Source organism: Euleptes europaea, chromosome 16, assembly GCF_029931775.1.
Source record: "Euleptes europaea isolate rEulEur1 chromosome 16, rEulEur1.hap1, whole genome shotgun sequence".
Lineage (NCBI taxonomy): Eukaryota > Metazoa > Chordata > Lepidosauria > Squamata > Sphaerodactylidae > Euleptes > Euleptes europaea.
Genome location: NC_079327.1, coordinates 7,109,631 through 7,130,879, shown reverse-complemented (window position 1 = coordinate 7,130,879; position 21,249 = coordinate 7,109,631). Strand labels below are relative to the sequence as shown.

Here is a 21,249-nt window from a genome sequence, read left to right as displayed (position 1 = left end):
GGAAGTCCAGTACAACTGGAACATGGGTACATTTCTTGTTGAAAAAATCAAGGGACATTCAGGCCAAACCAAGTCTTTCACCAAAGGTTCCCTCAACAAACTTAACAGTCATGGGATATAACTGAAGAAAAACAGCCAAGAGCCACCATGGATCCCCAGGCAAAGATTCTGTCTGCCCTCATATGACCCTGATCCAAAGCAAATATCATAACTAAACAAATCACTCTGCTGGCTTTTACTACACATCTATAATAACAGAAGGATCCACATGTCCATCTGTTTTAGGGTTGCTACCCTCCAGGAGGGCTCTATGGCATTGTACCCCCACTGAGGTCCCTCCCTCCAAAACCCATCCTCCCCTGACCCAACCCCATACCCCAAGGGGTTGGATCCAACTTTTCCACAGGTGATAATATGTGGAATGGTCTCCTCTGCCTACACACACACTAAAAAAGATATGTTGGGTAGGATTGCCAGGTCCCTCTTTGCCATCGGCAGGAGGTTTTGGGGGTGGGGCCTGAGAAAGGTGGGGTTTGGGGAGGGGAGGGACTTCAATGCCAGAGTCCAATTGCCAAAGTGGCCATTTTCCTCAGGGGGAGTGATCTCTATCAGCTGGAGATCAGTTGTAATAGCAGGAGATCTCCAGTTAGTACCTGGAGGCTGGCAACCCTAATGCTGGGAGTCATGGGACCTGCCTGGGTTGCCAACCTCCAGGTAGTAGCAGGAGATCTCCTGCTATTACAACTGATCTCCAGCCGATAGAGATCAGTTCACCTGGAGAAAATGGCCACTTTGGCAATTGGACTCTATGGCATTGAAGTCCCTCCTCTCCCCAAACCCCTCCCTCCTCAGTCTCCGCCCCCAAAATCTCCCGCCAGTGGCAAAGAGGGACCTGGCAACCCTAGCCATGTGGGACCGGGGGCTGTAAAGAGGGCGATTTGCCAAGCTTGAGTTGAAAGAAAAAAAAACAACCCAAAAAAGCTGGTTGTATTCAACCCAACATGCAGGGAATTCATTTTCACAAAGAGGAACTAACAGCCAGCCATGAAACAACTGTGTCTAACCTAGTAATCTGATCGTGTTGCGTTGGTGCATAAAGCTTCATAATTAATGTTAGTTGGATTGTGAGTTTGGGAATTGCAGCTTGCTGTTTGCTCTGGTTCCTTTGGGTGGGGGTGGAGTTTTTTTGTCAGCTATAGAAATAATATATGTGTCGCACTATCCACCTAAAGACACCTATGATTCCAGTGGAGCTTATTTCAAATAAGTATGCTCAGGAGCCTCGTAACCAAAGTTGTTAATGGTATTTACAAGACTTTTAAATATACAGAGGGATCGCTCTGTGCCTGAAAGGGAAGTTCCCCTGTGTGACAAAGCAGTGGATAAAGGACACTTATTAAACTGTAACTCACTCCAATCACTCCATATTCATTTAGAAGCAGGAAAGCTACCGTTTACAGGTTAACTTCTGCAAAAAGAATGAACAATTCCATACAATTAACTCTGTGTGCCTAGAGGGGCGTTGAGCTAGGGTAGTGAGAAATGTTGCTAGTCTTGTCAGAACTTTTTTTTTTGCTTCCCTTGCAGTTCTTCCGATGCTTTGAGTTGCATCTTTGAGCTTTCTTCTGAGGAAGGGGGAGTCAAGAAATATTAAGGGTCCAGGTGTGTCTAACATTGCCCTCTGGATTGTAACCAAATGGGTTTTTCTTTCTTGTTTCCATTTTTTTTTATTTTATTTTTATACTTACACCGGTGGGAGGATTGGGGAGGGGTGGGAGGATTGGGGAGGGGAGGGAGGGACTTCAATGCCATAGAGTCCAATTGCAAAAGCGGCCATTATCTCCAGGGGAACTGATCTCTATTGGCTCTAGATCAGTTGTAATAGCATGAGATCTCCAGCTAGTACCTGGAGGTTGGCAGCCCTATTGACAACCCTAACTGCTGCATTCATTAATTCATTGCATTTTAGCCTATCTAACATTTTCCATTCAATGGGTTTTCTTTTTTTGTTTCATCTGGAACTTAAAGATCCCTCCCCTCAAATTCCATGTCGTTAGCATTCATCTTGCTTCCCCCTTCGTCGTTTCCTGCACTTTAGACACACAAGGTCATCTTCCTACCAATTGCTAGCAAACGTTACAAAGCCGCAGCTCCCCCAGGACTTGAACTCAACTTGCAAGGCTTCAAGATAACAATCATAGAATAGAATACCAACCATGTCTAGTTATTAGATGTTTTTCCTTCTGAGAGTGATGGCACTGCACATTTATGCTCAGCGTACACTTGGGGGGGGGTGTCTGTCTAAAAAAGATGCATTTAAAATAAATAAATAAATAAAAATAAACGATCCAAAATGGTACTTGCAAGAGCATAAAATGGGGAGGGGGAAAACAAGTAAGTGCTGAAGTTTTTTTTTTTTAAAAAAAATCTTGCACAGCCTCAGTAGCTGAAAAATAGCCAACGAAGGAAAATATGCTTTGGCTTGACAGTTACAAATCAATGGTACATGGAACTTGAGAGCAATAGTTATAGGAAGAAAGATCCACCAGTGGCATTTTTGCCCTCTTGTGTTCTAATTATGCTGCTACAGGGGCGGCCTAGGAAAATGATTTCTTTTTTCCCCCCATAGTGTTGCAAAGGGAAGCCGGCAATGTCGCTTCTTCGACTGCAGACCGTTTGGGAACATGACAGTTAATGTTTCTGAGGAGATTTGCATATTTCCAATCATCTGCCTCTGGCAGGTATGTGGAAAAGTTTTCAGGTGCCAGTTTTGACAGTTGCAAAGTCGGGCGGCTGCAAGTAATGGGAAAGCCAAGCAAAACAAGAGCGGGAAAACCCCTTGCACGCTCTTTGATATTTGGGTAGCGCTCTTATGACATCTGCTGCTCTTGATAAATTTATGCATCGATACAAAGAATGGTGTGGCAGTGGGAAACGATTACCGGAGATTCCAGCGGGTCAGAGGAATCGGTAATTTTTGAGCGAATTTTTTTGTGACTTCTCAACCTGTTGAACACCCTTTAAAATTGCATCTGGCTCTGTCGAGAATAAAAAGTGAGAAATTACAAACTTGGGTTTCTGATAGAAATAGGGGAGAACATCTATGGGTGTTGACATAACTGTAACCTCTTGGGAAATTGCTATTGTGCTGGAATTACCCCCCACACACACACAAAAAAAGAAACGAAGAAGAAGAAGAAGAAGAAGAAGAAGAAGAAGAAGAAGAAGAAGAAGAAGAAGAAGAAGAGGAGGAGGAGGAGGAGGAGGAGGAGGAGGAGGAGGAGGAGGAGGAGGAGGAGGAGGAGGAGGAGGAGGAGGAGGAGGAGTTGGTTTTTATATGCCAAATTTCTCTTCCACTTAAGGGAGAATCAAACTGGCTCACAATCACCTTCCCTTCCCCTCCCCACAACAGACACCCTGTGAGGTAGATGGGGCTGAGAGAGCTGTGACTAGTCCAAGGTCACCCAGCTGGCTTCATGTGTAGGAGGTGATGGGATGGGATTTTTTTTTTTTTTTTTTTTTTTTTGCCACATTCCTCTCTTGTCTCTTGGAAGAGCCAGAAATTAGAAGCTTGATTAGTATGGGTGTGTTGTGTTACTGAGGGGGAAAAAACTGAAAATTAAATATTCTCATGCACTCGGGGCAAAACTCTGCATTTTTAGCAATAATCCCCAGTCAGGTCATTAAGAAAAAAATTACATCAGAAGGGCAGGGTGGGAAAAATCCCTGTGGGCCATTTGAATACTCCTTTTTCTGTCGGAAAGTTGGAAGTTGTGTTTGGCAACGGTTGCCTTTTCTTGGTTGTTTTCTTCCTCCCAGCATCGGGAGACGTCGCCATCATCATAATAAATAGCCTGTCAACACATTTACTGGACCAGAGCCCTCTTGGAATAATCGCTGAATTTTCATCAAGACTGCAGTGATTAGATTTTCTGATTATCATAATCAAATAACTAATTAACTATCATGTTTCAGAGGGGGGGAAAGCACAAGATTATAAAGGGTTTGGGAATGGCTCGATTCTCTAGGAAATGATGGCTGCTTCTGATTTTTCTCTCTCCCCCATATCTGGTGTATTTGTGGAGGGAAGACAAGCCATACATTTTTGGGGGCTTATCGTTGGCTTTGTTACACAGTGGTGTGCAGCAACCTTTCTGCAGATTAAACCCTGGTCAAACAAGTTAACCCAGAGGATGAAATGGTGCTACTCTAGGCCATTTATGCAGGGTAGGGCTGTCAAAAAAAAAAATTCGGTACAGTTCGGATTCGGCCGAATTTGACCCTTGTGGGGTCAGTACGGTCCGAAGTCCGAACTCCCCCGCTTCGGATCCCCGGTAATTCGGGGGGATCCGGAGTTCGGGGGAAAATTCGGCCGAAGCGCGCCTTCAGGGATTCCCTGAAGGCGCGCGGGGGCCCTTTAAACTGATCTGAGCCTCCCAGCTGGGAGGCGCAGATGAGTTTAAAGGGCAGCCCGCCCCCCTTCAGCGGGCTCCGCTGGAGAGGCGCGGGCTGTCATTTAAACTCATCTGAGCCTCCCAGCTGGGAGGCTCAGATGAGTTTAAATGACAGCCGCGCCTCTGCAGCGGAGCCCGCTGGAGAGGCGCGGCTGCCCTTTAAACTCATCTGTGCCTCCCGGCCGGGAGGCACAGATGAGTTTAAAGGACAGCCCGCCTCCCTTCAGCGGGCTGCCGTGAAGGGGGGGGGGTTGTCCTTTAAACTCATCTGTGCCTCCTGGCCGGGAGGCACAGATGAGTTTAAAGGACAGCCCGCCTCCCTTCAGCGGGCTGCCGTGAAGGGGGGGGGGTTGTCCTTTAAACTCATCTGTGCCTCCCGGCCGGGAGGCACAGATGAGTTTAAAGGACAGCCCGCCTCCCTTCAGCGGGCTGCCGTGAAGGGGGGGGTTGTCCTTTAAACTCATCTGTGCCTCCCGGCCGGGAGGCACAGATGAGTTTAAAGGACAGCCCGCCTCCCTTCAGCGGGCTCCCGTGAAGGGGGGGGCTGTCCTTTAAACTCATCTGTGCCTCCCGGGCGGGAGGCACAGATGAGTTTAAAGGACAGCCCGCCTCCCTTCAGGGGAGCCCGCTGAAGGGAGGCGGGCTGCCCTTTAAACTGATCTGAGCCTCCCAGCTGGGAGGCGCAGATCAGTTTAAAGGGCAGCCCGCGCCTTTCAGCGCTCCCCTGAAGGGGGGGCCGAATTGGCCGAATTTATTCGCGAACTCCCGAACTCGCTGAATTCGGCCCCCCCGGTTGCCCGCCAGATTTGAGTTCGGATCCGTCCGAACTGAAAATCACAGAATCAGGGGAAATTCGGTTGATTTTCAGTTCGGACCGAACCGAATTGACAGCCCTAATGCAGGGTCAATTTTGATAGTCGCTCAAAGCTCTTTTTCTAAAATGCGACCTTTAAAATGTCTATTCACGGTCCCGATGCAGAAGGAGAAATCGCGCCTGCTCCTTCTCTCCTTCATTTGCTAGGCCATTGGCAATGGTCGTTTGCGTAGCTAAGCCGCATTTGTGATTTTTCATGGTTCCTTTAGTAAATGCTTCGGTGTGGGGGCGGAGCAGATTCAAAAGGCCATGTTAAAGGGGCTCTTAAGAAATGCGAAGCAGGTATGTGCCGGCTTCGCAGTCACTTTCTGAATGACGGTTCAGTGTGAAAAACTAAAAAAAAAATATGTGGGGCACTTCAGCCTGGAATGCGCTGCTAATTGCTGGTGTGAGTGGGGCAGCCCCAGGGCATTCCCATGGGCGGAGCTGACTTTAGACAACTTCCTAACCTCTTCCAGCCCGGGAACGCCCCTTGCTTATGCAGTGGGGCTACAACACCTTTTTTGGTGTTGCACCCCGCAGTTTTCAATGGGGGCATTTTCCCCATTTTTGCCTTTTTATTTTATAAAAGGGGGGGGTTATTCTCCGCGGCAGCCGCTGCGGATCCACCCCGCCCCTCAGGAATGGGCTGCCCATATGGTTTGTCTCTGCTACTGATCTGCAGAATAGTTACCAAATTTACCCGAAAGTAAGGTGATGCCCATTAAAAAGGTAATGCCCCCCTTTTTACTGTACATAACTGTGAATTGTATGCAAAGTTCAAATTACTCCCTCTTTTTCATGACGACATACGTGGGGGGAGGGAAATACTCTAGACTTCCTTTCAGGTAAATGAGGGAGGTTTTTTTGACATTTCACGACTCTAATGTTTTTGCTTGCCTTGACATTTTCCGGATGCTTCATTTGGGAAGGAATACATCTGCGCCAATTTGCTTAAATGTTCACTGCATGCCAAACCCTGCAACAATCTAGACATATGCTTCCATTAGCTTATAAGAAATGTTGGGCTCCCTCTGGGTGGAAGAGCTTCTTCCACAACTGGAAAGTTTCTTTCTCCACAGGAAACCCCTGCGGTTAGTACATCAGATCTGCATGAGTTCCATCCCATTTCATCTCAGGAATTTGTTGGCTTGGCTGGAGAAGGCTGATCCATAGGGTATATTGCCCATTTCCATGACAATGTCTTGCTTCCTTACTATGCATTTGAAGTTTCTGGTTTCCTTCACATCCCCCCCCCCAAGGCAAATAGTCACTCTTTGTTGGGCTATGTCTCCGTAAGAGTACTACTTACCATGAGTCCTCTACTTGCCCCCCTCTTCAGCTAGCATTTATGTTCAGTTCCAGCATTTCAGTCTGTTTCCTTCCTGTTATGTCCAGCTGCATATCCATCTTGAGAGCCAGCGTGGCGTAGTGATTAAGAGTGGTGGAGTCTAATCTGGAGTACCAGGTTTGATTCCCCACTTTTCCACGTGAGTGACGGACTCTAATCTGGTGAACCCGGTTGGTTTCCCCACCCCCAGACATGAAGCCAAGTTCATAGTCACTGTTTCCAAATCCTAGGTGACATCTCTGTAAAATTAACAACCCCTAGTTCTCAGACATGGATTGACTCTACAAAGGAACCCACGACCCTCAGTTTGCAAGACCTGAGCAAGGCAGTTAAAGATAGGATGTTTTGGAGGACATTGATTCATAGGGTCGCCATGAGTCAAAAGCGACTTGACGGCATTTAACACACACACACACACACATAGTTCTCAGAATTCTATCACATTTGTCTATGATCAAGAAACAGAATGGAGCCAAGGACTCTAAAGCTAGGAAGAGGCTTAATTCTCCATACTGAGGGTGCTAGGAGAACAATCCCCCCCCCCAAAGTAGTAACCACAAGTTCATCCCTTTGCATTCTCCAAGTAATCCATATAGTTCTATAAATTGCTGCCATCCATTCCTGTCAGAGCATTAGACAGCCAGTGTGGTGTAGTGGTTAAGAGCGGTGGACTCTAATCTGGAGAACTGGGTTTGATTCCCCACTCCTCCACATGAAGCCATCCGGGTGACCTTAGGCGAGTCACAGCTCTTTTAGAGCTCACTCAGCCCCACCTACCTCACAGGGTCTCTGTTGTGGGGAGGGGAAGAGAAAGAGATTGTAAGCCGGTTTGAATCTTCTTTAAGTGGTAGAGAAAATTGGCATATAAAAACCAATTCTTCTTCTTCTTCTTCTTCTTCTTCTCAAAGTGTCTGTTGTGGGGAGGGGAAGGGAAGGTGATTGTAAGTCAGTTTGAATCTCCTTAAAAGGAAGATGATATAAAAGGGGTATAAAAACCAACTACTACTCCTCTTCCTCCTTTTTGTGAATCTTGGTATCTTTGGGTTAAGAAGCCTCTTTTATTGACTGTTTATGAATTCTGGGTTTGTCATGTGTCCAGACATGAGCAGAGCGGTTGGCAATCCAGTTTGTCCCCTCCAAACCCTTTATATCTTTCACTGAATTACTGACGACTCTTAATTAGGCCAGATTGGCTCTGAGCCTTTTGTGCCATTGTCCAGGGATCAGATTAAAAGAGCTGCTTTGGGACATATTTATTTGCGATGGCTTGGATCCCACTGTCAATTTTCGATGACAGAAGGGCACTTACATTGGCAGAAGAGGGTGTTGACTTCCACTTATCCCCCCCTCACATCACCGAGTCTCACTTTGTGCCTGTGCTGAAGCTCTCCTGATGCCAAGCAACAGCATTCTGGAGGGCTCAGTGGGTTGAAGAAGAAGACTTGGTTTTTATATGCCGATTTTCTCTACCACTTAAGGCAGAATCAGCTTCCCTTCCCCTCCCCACAACAGACACCCTGTGAGATAGGTGGGGCTGAGAGAGCTCTAAGAGAGCTGTGACTGGCCCAAGGTCACCCAGCTGGCTTCGTGTGCAGGAGTGGGGAAACAAATCCAGTTCACCAAATTAGCCTCCGCCGCTCATGTGGAATTGAACCCGGTTCTCCAGATCAGAGCCCACTGCTCCAAACCACTGCTCTTAACCACTACACCACGCTGAAGAAGATGGGGGTACTCAAACCTTGATTTTTGCCCTACTTTCCAGCCAAAATTGGCTCTCAAAGCAGTCCAGAGGAATTAAAATGTAATAGAAATCACTAAATTACTCTCCCAGTGTGTTTCCGCATGTTTCCCCTGCATTTTCTGGATGTTGGCTAAATACGAATCCAGAAAATGTGGGTCAAACACGTGGAAATGCATGGGGAGAGTGAGGCGACCTCTGACGGTCAGAAAATGCAAGAATAATCAAAGCAAAGCCTCAAAGTAGTTGGCAGGGTGACCGCAAGAAAACAGCCATGCATAAATGGCTATTCTTCTTTTTTACAGGAACTCTAACATTCTTAGAAAAATCCACCATTTGCCATAGATGAGACCAAATATGGCATTTGTAGTTCAGAATATCTACAGCGTGGTGTAGTGGTTAAGAGCGGTGGTTTGGAGTGGCGGACTCTGGTTTGATTCCCCACTCCTCCACATGAGCGGCGGAGGCTAATCTGATGAACCGGATTTGTTTCCCCACTCCTACCCACGAAGCCAGCTGGGTGTCCTTGGGCAAGTTACAGCTGTCTCAGCCCCATCTACCTCACAGAGTGTCTCTTGTGGGGTGGGGAGGGAAGGTGAGTGTAAGCCAGTTTGAATCTCCCTTAGGTGGTAGAGAAAGTTGGCATATAAAAACCAACTCTTCTACTACTAACACTGGTGAAGACCACTTTCTAGGGGAAATCACGAAGCAATTCCTTTCCCTTTGAAAGTGAACTAAATTCCTTGCCTGCATAACCTGGGATTTCAAGGATAAGCTCTGAAATAGTTGCACAGGGGTTTTTGTTCTACCAACAAAGAAATAAGTTTGAAATATTTTTTCCTGAGTTACAACTGGATCCGTAGGTGTATTATCAAACATTCTCTTGAAAAGTTACCTCCGTTATCTTTATCAGATCAGATTCTTTCAGTGGTTTTGAAAAGACGAGTGCCCCCGCAAGTATTTAGGATCTGCCATATCTCAAGAGACGCAGAGCTTTTAAAAGGGGATTATATTCAAAGACTTTCTAAGCACCATAGTTTACTTACAGCCAAAGGTAGTCTCGATAGGATGGTAGATACTGATCTTGCATCAAAGACCATCCTTCCTAGTTTGTTCTCCTTGAGGTTTTTCCACTCGAGTTATTGAACTCCTGCCTACAAAAGCGTTCATGAAGAAGGCCTAAGCAAGTCTGGCTTCTGTGTTCCTGTAATAAAGAAGCAAATGTCAAAAATATCCAGGGATCGGTTGAACCTATTAGCAATCTTTTGAAAAATATTTGTTTATAAGGGAGGGTCTTGAACACATTAACACCAAACACATGAAGCTGCCTTCTATTGAATCAGACCTTTTGTCCATCAAAGTCAGTATTGTCTACTCAGACCGGCCTCAGATCTCCAGGGGTCTTTCTAGGGTTGCCAAACCCCTCTTTGCCACCTGCGGGAGATTTTTGGGGCGGAGCCTGAGGAGGGAGGGGTTTGGGGAGGGGAGGGACTTCAGTGCCATAGTGTCCAATTGCCAAAGCGGCCATTTTCTCCAGGAGAACTGATCTCTATCGGTTGGCGATCAGTTGTAATAGCAGGAGATCTCCAGCTACTACCTGGAGGTTCTAGACAATAATATCAGCACGTGGGCTCACAATATATATTCACTCAAAATAGTTTACTACAACGTCAAATATCAAATAAACAAGATACAACAAATACACTGAGTGTTTTACATCCAAGATTCTAAGGTGAGGAACAAAAATGAAAGTCCTATGTCTTAGGTTGAATTCACCTTACACTAACATATACAAAAGTCCTGAATAACACAAAGTTCTTCAGTAGCAGCAGACGACACCTCTAGTTTGGTGATCGTTTTGCAAAAGCTTCTTCAGTTATTCTTCTGTGTTTACATTTAGGGCACAAATGCCTCTGTAAAGATACATAGAAAGCACTCAACACTGGTATTTTTGGTACATTAATACAATAACTAAAAATTCTTAAAGTGGTATGCTTACCGCAGTCATGCCAGGGATTGAACCTGGGACCTTCTGCATGCCAAGCAGATGCTCTACCACTGAGCCACGGCCCCTCCTCATGGCCTTGAATCATGAGGGGAAACTTTCAGTCCACTTTCATATGTATAAATACCAAGACCACTGGGTTGCATAGGAATTTTGAATGAATAAATAACTCGAAGCTGAGGTTTTGCTCCAAATTATACCCCCTTCTATACATACAATTACATCTCAGCAACTTAACGAAAGACTCAATGATGCTCTTGAAACTATTCGCAGAACTGAGGCAAAATGGTCTTAAAAAAAAACAGTGGAACATGTATAAATAGCAATAACTAATACTTCTGAATTCTTTTATACTGTGGCCCTCCCTCCGATGAACTTGCTGGCCTGTTTATTTATTTAAAATCTTGCTGTACCGTCTCTCTGTACTCCCACTCAAGGCAGTTGTCAAGACACATTTTCCTTTTGTTTAAAAAATAAAGCAAGATATAACCTTTGGAAATCTGACAAAGCATCTCATAAAAGTAATAATTATTAAACTGTGAACTTCAAAACTTGCAACATTAGCATCTGTTCCTAAAAGCTAGCAACAATTCCAAATTCTGGTCTTGGTCTGGTGATAACAGAGAGAAAGTCGATTCTGGGCAAACAGAGAAAGAGGGATATTCCATAACCTGTCTCACATTTGAAGAGCTTGACAACAGCTAGGGTTGCCAGGTGCCTCTTCACCACCGGTGGGAGGTTTTTGGGGCGGAGCCTGAGGAGGGCGGGGTTTGGGGAGGGACTTCAATGCCATAGAGTCCAATTGCCAAAACGGCCATTTTCTCCAGGTGAGCGAATCTCTATTGGCTGGAGATCAGTTGTAACAGCAGGAGATCTCCAGCTAGTACCTGGAGGTTGGCAACATTAACAACAGCCCATTTGAAGGGCTACTGGGAACAGGGGAGCAAAGTAGGGTTGCCAGTTCCAACTTGGGAAAATCCAGGAGATTTGGGGTAGAGCTTCAGGAGGACATTGTATGAGGAGGGATGGGACCTTAGCAGGGTATAATGCCATAGAATCCACCCTCTAAAGCAGCTACTTTCTCCAGGAGAACGGATCTCTGTAGTCTAGGGTTGCCAGCTCCTGGTTGGAAAATACCTGGAGACTATGGGGGTGGAGCCTGTGGAGGGTGGGATTTGTGGAGAGGAGGACCTCAGTGGGGTATAATACCATAGAGTTCACCTTCCAAAGTGTCCATTTTCTCCAGGGGAACTGATCTCTGTTGCCTGGAGATCAGTTGCAATAGTGGGAGATCTCCAGCCTCTACCTGGAGGTTGGCCACGCTACTGTAGTCTGGGGATCAGTTGCAATTCCCGGAGATCTCCAGGCCCCAGGCAACCATACAGCAAACAACTACATTACGAATTAGTGTGTAAATATACCTTGGACCTCATTTTATCACGTACTGCAACATAACTCTTGACAACACTCAGAAGAACAAATAAGAGTATTCTCTTGCGAGATTGGGTCTGGATGGAGAGTTACTGCCTCATCTTTTCTTGACAGAAATTCTATACGAGTCTTTCGGGTTTTTTTTTAATGTATGCAGTATTCTAAATATTGTCTCTGCCAAATCTCGAGTCCAAATTTTCCTCCCTTTCCTTTGGCAATGGAATCGGACATCTTGTCTTTCTTCTAGTGATCTGTGCCACTATGAAGAAACATTTCAAAACCAATAATCGATAATTCTAAGACCTGGACGTAATGATTGATGGAGTGTTTTCTCTCCTCAGAGACACATCATTACCTGCCAGAGACCAAACCTCATATTTTGGGAAAGGATAAGATTATGAAATTTCTACCTGCAGGCTGATTAAGGCACAGATATCGGACAAAAATAACAGGAAAACAAGTGTGAAGACCTAATCAATAAAGCTTTAGCAGCCGGGAGTGTAATTAATGCCAGTCTTGGCATGATATTATGCTGGGGGGGGGGGCAGAATCATGTCAAAGCCGATTTCATTTTTATAATGAATGGAATTGGAAAATGATAATTTTGACAGGTTTGCTTCCTCTTAGAGAGGCAAGTCCCAGACAATGGTTTCAATTAAGGTTGCCAGCTTGGGTTGGGAAATACCTGGAGAGTTTGGGGTCGGGGCCTAAGGAGGGCGTAGGGTTGCCAAGTGCCCGGTGGAGGCGGGTAAAATCCCGCCAATGCACCGGGCTGCCCGCCGACTAGCTGAGGGCCGGCGGGCGGGGCGTGCACGCATGCGCATCACTTTCAGGTTCACCTGGAAGCGACACGGACGCTCTGGCAACCTCGGCTAAAACTCTATAGAAACCATGATCCTTGATTGGCCCTTAAAATAGTGCTAAAGCTGCAGCTGCAAGAGAACACAATGATTGGGAACAGCTGTGAAAATTGCTCAGATTGGTAAATGCAAACAAGGGTTTGAAGGGGCCTTTTGGCTTCCCTGAAAGCATACCTTCTTTTGTTTAACTTCTTATGGAAATCCTTGGCTTCAAAGAAACCTTGCTTTTCGAAATGGGTGGCTGCTGTATTCTGAAAGGCTCAAAATGTAAGGAATCGGGGCAACCGAGGCGAGCACAAAAATGAAGCTCCAAATAGTAAAATAAGGGCGGTTACGCATAAGTGCTACTTACAACTCTTGAATGCTTTAGCACAGGCGGTCTGCCTAGCACCGAGCGAATTCCTTTATCTATTAATGAAAATGTCTTATGCATTATTCCTTGGGCAGTCTCTGGCCCAAAATTGGCATTTGTATTCAGCCGGTTGCAGAGTTACGAATGCTTATATTTCCGGCATCGATTTATTTAAACATAATGTTAATGCGCAAGCTGGAAAATCACAGTGACCCGTGATGCAGATTCAGAGAGCCTCTCCAACCTGATTTCCTTTTCTTGCAATTTAAAGCCTTTCAGCATTTTATGCCTCCCTTTCTCGTTTTTTTGGGGGGACCTGTGAAATGGATTTTTAGCGAGGCAATAACAGCGGGGGACTGGGCAAAGGGACAAAGAGAGAACTCGCAAAGTGTTTCCCGTTGTTAAAAGGATCCTTTCGATGTGCACTTTTGTTTAAATGTGGTTAGTTTGGCAGAGGTGAATAAAATTCGAATTGAACGAGGGAGAGCTATTGAAGGCCAGGAGGACTAACATGGCCCAGGCGGGTAAAAATGGGTGGTCCCCCCTCCGGTCAAAAAGGGGTTTCCAGCAATCCTGCTGTGAGTAATGGCTTGAAATGGCATCTGGCGTGAATATATTACACTAGAATAAGGTCTGGGATTGAATGTGAATGGAACAAACAACTGGATGTGAGAAACAAACCGCCAGGCTTTCTAAGAAGAAGGGTTCTGCATTTCATTTGGCCCCATCTGACCCGCTTCTTTCTCAGCCTCCGTTGGCTCCCTCCAAGCGATGTCGCAACATAGCCGGCAGAGTAAGCTTGTCTATTACTGCACATTCGGAGGAAGCCCCGCTGAGCGAGTTTCACGCAGGGGGGATGTTGCCCGATTCTTAATTAAATTATCAAGAATTCTGTTCTGCAGCATTTCAGAACGTCAGGAGGGAAACCAGGCTAAATTACCGGAGGTTGAAAAGCTTTACCTCAGGGAGGGTTGCCAACCTCCAGGTACTAGCTGGAGATCTCCTGCTATTACAGTTGATCTCCTGCTGATAGAGATCAGTTCACCTGGAGAAAATGGCCACTTTGGCCATTGGACTCTATGGCATTGAAGTCCCTCCCCAATCCCTGCCTTCCTCAGACCCCATCCCTAAAACATCATTGGCGAAGAGGTACCTGGCAAACGTAACCTCAGGAATGGGGAAGTCAGGTAGGGGGTTGTGGCTCAGTGGTAGAGCCTCTGCTTTGTGTGCAGAAGGTCCCAGGTTCAATCCCCGGCATCTCCAGTTAAATGGACCCAGCAGTAGATGATGTGGAAGACCTCTGGAGGGCCTCTGCCAGTCTGAGTAGATAATACTCATAGGGTTGCCATCCTCCAGGTACTAGCTGGAAAACACCTGCTGTTACAGCTGATCTGCAGCCAATAGAGATCAGTTCCTCTGGAGAAAACGTCCACTTTGGCAATTGGACTCTATGACATTGAAGTCCCTCCCCTCCCTGAACTCCACCCTCCTCAGGCTCTACCCCCAAAACCTCCTGCTGATGATGAGTAGGGACCTGGCAATCCTAAATATTGGCCTCGATGGACACATAGGGGTGTGAATATGTGCTGGAGGGGTATGTGATCATCAGTGGAATGGGGGGGGGATGAACAACAAATGTGCTTTCTGAATTATCCACTAAGGGAGTAGATAGGCCACGGTTCTTTGTCTTTATTGTTTTAAGAGCCGACCCCCCAGTGGTGCTTTTGAATGACATGTAGTATGAGCTGTAACCCCACTAGGTCAAAAGTATGTTGACTTCAATGGATTTTATGCCACAACAACCAGTGGAACAGTGCCAGGTTAAAGGGGGGAAATCCATTTTTTCCCCTCATTTAATTGAGTTCTAGTTTTGTATTGTCAAATTCACTGGCAGGAAGAAATGTTTGAATGTGTTTCTACAAATACCCAGAGAGAAGTTTACTAAGAGACACACGTTATGGAATGAAGTCGTACTTCCCATACGTTTTAACTGAACTGTATTAGATGGATATTTCTCAACCTATAGACCAAGCATCCCCAATGGGGTTGGCAACTTCCAGGTACCTGGTGGAGATCTACTGCTATTACGACTGATCTCCAGCCGATAAGAGATCAGTTCACCTGGAGAAAGTGGCCGCTTTGGCAACTGGACTCTTGGACGTTGAAGTCCCTCCCCTTACTCCATGCCCAGAAGCACGGGCATGGAGTCTGCGACCCCTGCTCTAGGCTGAATAACATTTCTGCATTACTTTTTTTTAAAGGTGTTTCTGAAAGCCAGGAAACTATAACTTCCTATGCAGCGGCTGCCCTCCATTCAGATTTTTCAGAAAGATGGTTTTGGGGGAAGGAGGTTAGTTTCTAGTTTCCAATTCAATAAACCCTATTCCCTTGGCGTTCCATGTAGTTGATATATATAGCCGTTCTTGTCGGATGATTCTCTGGAATAATCCCAACTGTGGTAATATTTTCATCTGACAACAGAGTTGTTAAAAACAAACAAGAGACTGAAATCAGCCTATAAGGCGACCAAAAGAGATTAGAGGTGCGAGGGCGACACGCCAGGCTGATAGATTCAATATTAATAAATGTAAAGTCCCGGGGAAAGGAAATAAAAACAGCACACATACACTGCTGAAGGGAGTAACCAAGCAACCACCTCCGCAACGCGAGGGTAATATTATACTTTTATACAATCCAAATGTCCGCTTCTCATATCTTTGCAAATCCACCTCTGCGCCATGAATACTGTATCTCAGAACAGAGATGGAAGACATTTCCCAAGATAATCTCAAACCTAAGGAGTGAGTCATAGTTTGAAAACTTTTTTTTGCAGTGACGGTGGTTACTTATAGTCATGGTATTTCTGCCACGGTATCACGGTGGCAGAAATAGTATATCACTATCACTGCACTACTTGAGAGTTTCATAAGCAAATAATATTAGTCCTTGCTGCAAGGAGTGTACGATATTCAAGAGAGGGGAGATAACAATATGGGTAACCTAAAAAAAGTCAATTTGTTATGTTTATTATATTAGTATGTAAAGTATATTTTATATATTATCTACCACTCCACTGAACTGCCAACTTGGAAGGCCTTAAGAGGGGAGTGGACATGTTCCTGGAGGAGAGGGCTATCCTTGGCTACTAGTAAAAATGGGTACTAGTCATTATGCACACCTATTCTCTCCAGGATCAGAGGAGCATGCATATTATATTAGGTGCTGTGGAACATAGGCAGGATGGTGCTGCTGCAGTTGTCTTGTTTGTGGGCTTCTTAGAGGCACCTGGTTGGCCCCTGTGTGAACAGACTGCTGGACTTGATGGACCTTGGTCTGATCCAGCATGGCCTTTCTTATGTTCTTATGAACAATATTGCTCTAGTCTTCCTCCAGACTTAAGGAAACTTCCATGAACTTAAATGACTCCTCTGCTTTCAAGTTTCCGCCTTCAAGCTTCTGGCTTCAAAGTTTGTAGAGTGGAGCAGTAGGCTAGATGCCAATATTTCTGTTCTGGTTTTCAAGGCGAGCATATTCAGGGTGTACACCATCAGATAAAATCCTCAATATGAAATCATGAAAATTAAAATGAATAAGGAAGTAAGAATACCAAATCTTATCCTACAGTTGCTGAAAATCTAACCGAACACTACCACCAAATTCCAAACACCCTCTGGAATTAATTACTCTTTGCTTCCCTGGGGAGGAACTTCCATAACTTTGGTGCCTGTGCTAAGATGGCATTGTCCCATACAGCTATCTAGACATTGGCAGAACACACATCAGCACCTCCAAGAAAGATCTTTAAAAATTGGTAGATTCATTGGGGGGAAGGCAGCCCTCGGTCTATCTAATCTATAAGGGGACACTTCAGAAATCCCTCCTCACCTCTCAAAAGTGTCTTTCTTGGGGTTTTAAGCAGATTTTCCCTTCCCCCCTCCCCCCACCCTCACCCCTGGCATTCAGCTGCATTCCGTTTTCTGTACTTCTGGAGAATTTTCAGGCCTCTGGTTTACTTTTTGTTGTTGTTGTTTCTATTTGGCTTGCTTGTTTAGGTTATTTTGCAAAGGCATTTTTTCCCCTGCCCGCCGGGTAAGTCTTCCTCCACTTGGTCTGTGTGTGGCCCCGTTGTGCGGCTTTCATCATCTGCACAGAGGGAAGCCAGTTTACTATTTGATGTAGTGTTGCGACATAAAGATCTGTTTTTGATCGAGTTTAGCAAGGTGCATTCAATAACCTTTTGCCATTAGCATCTTAGCAATTTCTGGCTTTGTGAATGGATCTGGCGTCCCTGACAGCCTGATCCCATGCCATGTGTATTCATTAGCCGCACAGTGTTGGATATGCATCAAGATGATGGGGGAAAGGGACAGATGGCTAAGAAAAAATCATAGAATCACATGAGGTTGAGCACCAGTGACTCAGACCACTGGTCCTTCCAGCCCAGTATTGTTTACTGTGGCGAGCAGCTGCTCTCCAAGGTCTCAGGCGGAGTTTCCCTCCTGCTTTTCTTTTGCCCAAGTTTCTTTTTAAACTGGCGATCCCGAGGATTTAACTGAGATTACTGTTAAAGAGACACAATGATGAGAACTCTTGGCTACACCATAGTATCCTCTGAAATGTGCAAGAATTATGTGGTTGGCCACTCTGTGAACAGACTGCTAGACTTGACAGACCTTGGTCTGATCCAGCATAAACACACACATGAAGACATGAAGCTGCCTTCTACTGAATCAGACCCTCAGTCCATCAAAGTCAGTATTGTCTACTCTGACCAGCAGCAGCTCTCCAGGGTCTCAGGCAGAGGTCTTTCACATCACCTGCTTGCCTAGTCCCTTTAACTGGAGATGCCGGGGATTGAACCTGTGACCTTCTGCATGCCGAGCCGAAGCTCAACCACTGAGCCACAGCCCCTACCGTTCTTATGAGACTCTTCGGAGTTCCTGATCCAATTTTGGAAAATGGAACACAAAAGCCTGAAAAACAATATTGTTAGTTTAGGGAGAATACACACGAGAACTAAAAGGTAAAATGGAAATCCATCGCTGCATTCGTACTTCTATTTAATTTAATTTAAATGGCACTGCACAATATTTGACATACTCTTTCCCTTCCTTATGAGTCCTGTTCTACTCTAAAACATCGGCACAATACCTGATGTTAACATTTGTAAACCTTTCACTCTGCAAACCAACATTACCCTACAATATATTCAGCGAGTTTCAACAAATGTTTGATTTTTCTCCTCCGTTGTGGTGCTCGCTCAGCCTGCCCTGGTATCTTTTGTGGTGTTTTCTCTCAGTAATTGAATGCTTAGTTAAATTTGGCTTGGATGAGTTCCAGGCAAATTCAACATGCGGCGAACCTGAGAGAGCATACATAAATCATAATTAATGTCCGCCTCGCAAAGAAGCTTTATCTCAAATATCCTGAAAACTTATAATTATTTAGCATGGTATCATTTGGGACACTGAAATGCTAAATGAAAGCATAGTCCTTAACTTAAAAAAAAAATGGTTTGAAATTTAACAATAGGGTTTACAGCAGATTTTATTGACTTATTCACTTCATTAATACCCCAACTTTCTCCCATGGGAACCCCAAGTACTTACATCATTCTCTCCAGTGTGATGTAGTGGTTAAGAGCGGTGGTTTGGAGTGGTGGAGTCTAATCTGGAGAACCAGGTTTGATTCCCAACTCCTCCACATGAACGGTGGACGCTAATCTGGTGAACCGGGTTGGTTTCCCCACTCCAACACATAAGGCCAGCTGGGTGACCTTGGGCTGGTCAAAGCTCTTTAAAGCTCTCTCAGCCCCACTTACCTCACAGGGTGTCTGTTGTGGGGAGGGGAAGCCACTTTGATTCTTCCTGAAGTGGTAGAGAAAGTCGGCATATAAAAACCAACTCTTCTTCTTCTTCTCCATAATATCCTCACAACAACCATGAAAGGTAGGTTGGTTTGAGAATGTGTGATTCCTTGGGATCCACACCCAAATCTCTAGACATTTCCCAACCTGCAGTTAGCAATCCTTGCAGAATGGTTTCCTCACAGCTCTTTTTGTTCCTCTCATTGTTCTCTCCATCCCACCCTGTGACTTTGGAGTTCATACCTCCTGCTTGATGCGGATTAGAAATTGTAAAAGAATGGTGGGGGGTGAATTCCTAAAATAAAACTTCAAAGTTGAATGTTTCTGTTTCTGTATAGAATCGAGCGGTTGCAGAGGAGAGCAACAAGGATGATCAGGGGCCTGGAGACCAAGCCCTACGAGGAAAGGCTGAGGGAGTTGGGATGGGAATGTTCAGCCTGGAGAAGAGGAGGTTGAGGGGGGATATGATTGCTCTCTTTCAGTATTTGAAGGGCAGTCACTTAAGGGAGGGCAGGGAGCTGTTCCTGTTGGCAGAAGAGGATAGAACTTGCAAGAATGGGTTTAAATTGTTGGCAGAAAGGTACCGGTTGGATATTAAGATTTTCAGTGGGGTATAATCCCATAGAGTCCATCTTCCAAAGTGGCCATTTTTACCAGGTGAACTGATCTGTATCACCTGGAGATCAGTTGTAACAGCAGGAGATCTCCAGCCACTACCTGGAGGTTGGCAACCCTAGGGAGATCACAGGAGCAACATGGACAAAAGCCTTGTGGGACCAGGGCTGAAATGTGTGTGTGTGTGGGGGGGGGGATGTGTGAGATCAAGTAGAGTAGCTGGTAAGATCCAACCCAGTTATTGTGCACCAGAATATTGCACAATAAATATTGCCACCTCCTGATGGCCTCCAGTAAAGGCACCAAATTCCCACCCCTCTAAACCCCACTCCCCATCAGTGGTGCTTCCCCTACAACCCCTCTATATGCTGCCCTGAGCTTCAGTACTCAGAGGAATCATGAAATGTTAAAAATGAACACATGAAGCTGCCTTATACTGAATCAAATCAAGTCAGTATGGTCTACTCAGACTGGTAGCGGCTCTCCAGGGTCTCAGGCTGAGATCTTTTGCTTCACCTACTGCCTGGTTCTTAACTGGAGATGCCGGGAATTTAACCCCAGGGCCTTCTGCATGCCAAGCAGATCCTCTACCACTGAGCCACAGCCCCTCCTCGAATGTTGAATGCAGATCAGTCCTGAGGGCAGGTTCATATTTTAACTCTGCCAGCTGCAGGAAAAGACAGCTATGATTATAGCAGGCACACTTTATCATGGCCCTATCGATTCTCTGAAAACAATGTTAATTATATGGAGGGAATGGATTAAAACAGTAGGAAAACCGCACAAACTCCATGTGTATTTCAACAAGGAAGCCGACCACCGAAAACTGTTTGTACCAAAAGATGGTGCAGGATGTTTGTTACTGACTGACGCGACATATATTCTCAATATTGGCTCCCATGGCTCAGCTGTCTTATCAGCATCTATAATTCACAGGAAATTTTGTTCCCCCCCCAAAAAAAAAAATCTCTGCAGATAACACAGCTGATTTTGGAAGCTAGTGAGATGAAGTAATGCCGTGTATGCAGGACAGATTGTCCCTGGAATACTGATGAGAACATTTGGAGGAACTTCAGCCAAACATTAAAAATAGTGGCTCCATGATACAAGGACAGAAACTATTTACTGCATTGAGGAAGAGCTTTACAAAAAAGAGGACGCATCATAGCAGACTAGATGTTTTTCAGCAGGCCTGCATCTGGGAACTTGGGTCACCTCTGACAAGTTGCAGTGTGAAAAGTGTGTGTGTGTGATTTGCTGTAGTGAAGTGCCTAACAGGAGTGGGTGCTTAATCCTCTCCCCCCCAGGGTTGCTAGCCTCCAGGTATTAACTGGAGATCTCCCGCTATTACAACTGATCTCCAGCCGATAAAGATCAGTTCACCTGGAGAAAATGGCTGCTTTGGCAATTGGACACTATGGCATTGAAGTCCCTCCCCTCCTCAAACCCCACCCTCCTCAGGCTCTGCCCCAAAAACCTCTTGCCAGTGGTGAAGAGGGACCTGGCAACCCTATCCCCCCACCATACACACAAACACAGTTTTCACCCAGACAAAAGAAGATGCCCATCAAGAGCATGGAGGGAATATGGCTTAGGGCAAAAGAGAGTTGCAGGCAACATAAGGGTTAATCATAGGGTTGCAAGCTCCAGGTTGGGAAATACCTGGAGAATTTGGGGGTGGAGCCTGAGGAGGGCGGGGTTTGGGGAGGGACTGCAATAGGGTA

General features: G+C 45.6%; 1 protein-coding gene and 1 non-coding gene across 5 annotated transcripts in view; both read left to right on the top strand.

Moving 5' to 3' along the window:
• Positions 1 to 21,249, top strand: part of PCDH9 (protocadherin 9) — a 770,680-nt gene that overhangs the window by 306,451 nt on the left and 442,980 nt on the right. The gene's annotated exons all lie outside the window — the stretch shown is intronic.
• On the top strand, positions 14,236 to 14,307 carry TRNAT-UGU (transfer RNA threonine (anticodon UGU)). Its single transcript has one exon. It is a non-coding gene; the product is annotated as a tRNA-Thr (tRNA).